The sequence below is a fragment of the Liolophura sinensis genome, chromosome 6, assembly GCF_032854445.1.
Source record: "Liolophura sinensis isolate JHLJ2023 chromosome 6, CUHK_Ljap_v2, whole genome shotgun sequence".
Lineage (NCBI taxonomy): Eukaryota > Metazoa > Mollusca > Polyplacophora > Chitonida > Chitonidae > Liolophura > Liolophura sinensis.
In genome coordinates this window covers 18,426,108-18,428,751 of record NC_088300.1, presented here as the reverse complement: position 1 = coordinate 18,428,751, position 2,644 = coordinate 18,426,108, and positions in this window count along the sequence as shown.

The window sequence follows — 2,644 nt, the reverse complement described above, 5'->3', positions numbered from 1 at the left end:
GACATATTGTTTCAGTGGAACATTAAGTATAGACGACAATGCATGAACGAGTGCCTTGAGAGAAAATATGTGTATTTTCCGATTTCAGCTGTATATATTGATGGATGTTTTCAGACAAAACATAAGTGTTCATGAACGAACGTACAACTGATCCAATAGCTATAGGAGCACCGCCGAGTACTTTATATTGTCGCCAACAATGAGAGCGGGGGAATGTAAAAATGTCTTGTCCACGACCGGATATTGAACCTTTGCCTACAGTATGCCTGCCGCTGCTTTATCTGACCAATCGCTAAACCGCCCGATGTCAGTATATTTTTGACCGGGTGTGGACGTTACTAACGCATTAGACTGTACGGACGTCGTGATATTTACATATAGAAGTGATCTGAAAAGTTATGTTAAACCTCATCCAAACGAACAAACATACAATCGCATTTGTGTCACGGTAACATCCAGCCAGACGAAACTACACAGCGGGCCGTGCAACGGTCTGTCTCATTAGTGATTGCAGCAGCCTTCAGGTGTCGCACACATATACTGGGTCATGACAAACACAATGGCAACACAGTCACTGAGTCATTGAGAAATCTCTCACACGGTTCAAATTTGTGTTTTTTATTGTAAACTTTATACTCGTTGACACACAAAAGTTCAGACATACCCAGGAGCTATGGCGTCATCACATACAATTTTCACTTGGATTCCTCAGTGACCACGTGACTAGGAGTATTCTCGCGGCGTAACTGCGATGATCTCGTGACTAGTCCACCTGACCAAATAAGAACGCGAGTGCTAGGTTTCAGGACGACAAGTGGGATACCAGCACACGTGCTTAGCCCTTGAGACTGATCTTGATGAATTCTTCACGATTTTAACTTACTACATCTAACATTTCAGACACAGGGCAATTGCGGGTGAATTCTGCAAAAAACCGAAATATAAACAATAATTATCTTTTTAACAATAAAATTTAAAATGTAGAATAAAAATTCACAGATGAACGAGCACAAATATGTGTGAATTTATGAATATCTATATACTGGTGGGCACCAGTAAAACTATGAAGATGCATTCATGGTGACAACTACCGATTGGTGTTTACTGGCACTCGGCTGACCATGCACACAATGTTAGTTCAAAGGGACCAGCCATCCCGGATAGCACGGTTGGTAGACCGTCCCGCTTCGGGAGCGGTAGATACGGGATCAATCCTGGGTCGAGTCACACGTTTCAGCTTGAAGGGGATAATGCAACGACTGGTTGACCCGCCCCGCATTTCAGTGAAGCAGCACAGCACTAGATAAAAGAGTGGTGGAAATCCGTCCTGCGGGATTCCATACACCCTAAAGATTCCTTCGTCGTCACATGACTGAAAAACTTGTTGAGCATGAAGTTCACCCGAAGTTCACTCACTCACTCACACAATCACCTTATTTCAAAGTCTTGAGCAAATCCTTATTGGTGTACATATACTTTCAGGAAAGACGTGACCATATCACGAATATAATGCAACGGTTAAGAAAAAGCGTTGGTATCATAGAAAAAAATTTAAAGAACGCGATTGTACCAAAGCTCATGTGGGGTTGACCAGTTCTGTCTTGAGAGCGAAACGCAACACATCAGCTTTTAGTTCCAATCACAATGTCACATTTTAAACTGGCTCTTACAGTCTTGGAACAGAATATCCGTCTACTTCTTCGTTTTCTGTCCATACGATTTGAAGATACATATTTTAAAAAATGTGCATGCGTCCATTGCATGGTATGATGAACAATGTCAAATGCACACAGTTAATATGATGCTGACTGGAGATAATTCTGCTCTGTTAGAGGTTCTGGTCGCATGGATGGCCTGATGAAAGGTCCACCATTTCTTACATCCAGGTCACAACTGCACTCGTCAATCAGACGTTTGGGTGAGGCTGAAGTTTCTCCAGTGTGAGCATGATGGCTGACAAGAGTAGAGACAAGAGGAAGCAGTGGCCAGTCCGAAAGACCAGGACAAATTAAACTGAGATTCCCTATATGTGCCCGGAGTCTTGGCCGGCTTGAGGTTGACCAGGGTATACTTTGTTCCCATAATTATCACACTCAGTAAAATGAATACAACCTGTAGAGAGATAAGCAAAAATACATAATATTAGTTATTATATTACTCAGTTAATCGAGATTTTGGAAACTAAGATATAGCTACGGTAAAGCACTCGGGGGTGCCACACAGATGACAGGATACAATAATAAGTGGTAGAAATTAACGTAACTACAGATTATGTGTTCAAAAAGATGGTAAGCTGTTAGACTGATTGCTGACTAAAGGCCATGTATTTCTTGTCTACATTTATATCCTTTCTGAGACAATAAGCTGGATCTCATTATTAGACTAAAAAAAGATGCATGAGCTTTGGTACACAAAGGCGATTGTATGTTTGTTGGTATGATGAAAATCAGCCGATCACAGCAAACGGCAGGAGAACTCCATTACGTATAGGTAAAGAGCATAACATGAATCGAGGTTACTTAGATTTTCAAGTGAGATTTGGGTGTGTATTTAAGAGACAGACGGTGGTGTATGGTCGTGAAATCAGGAGAGAGATAGTCGTGCAGTCAAGTAAGCTGGTTTCGTGTAATCAAGACAGAGATAG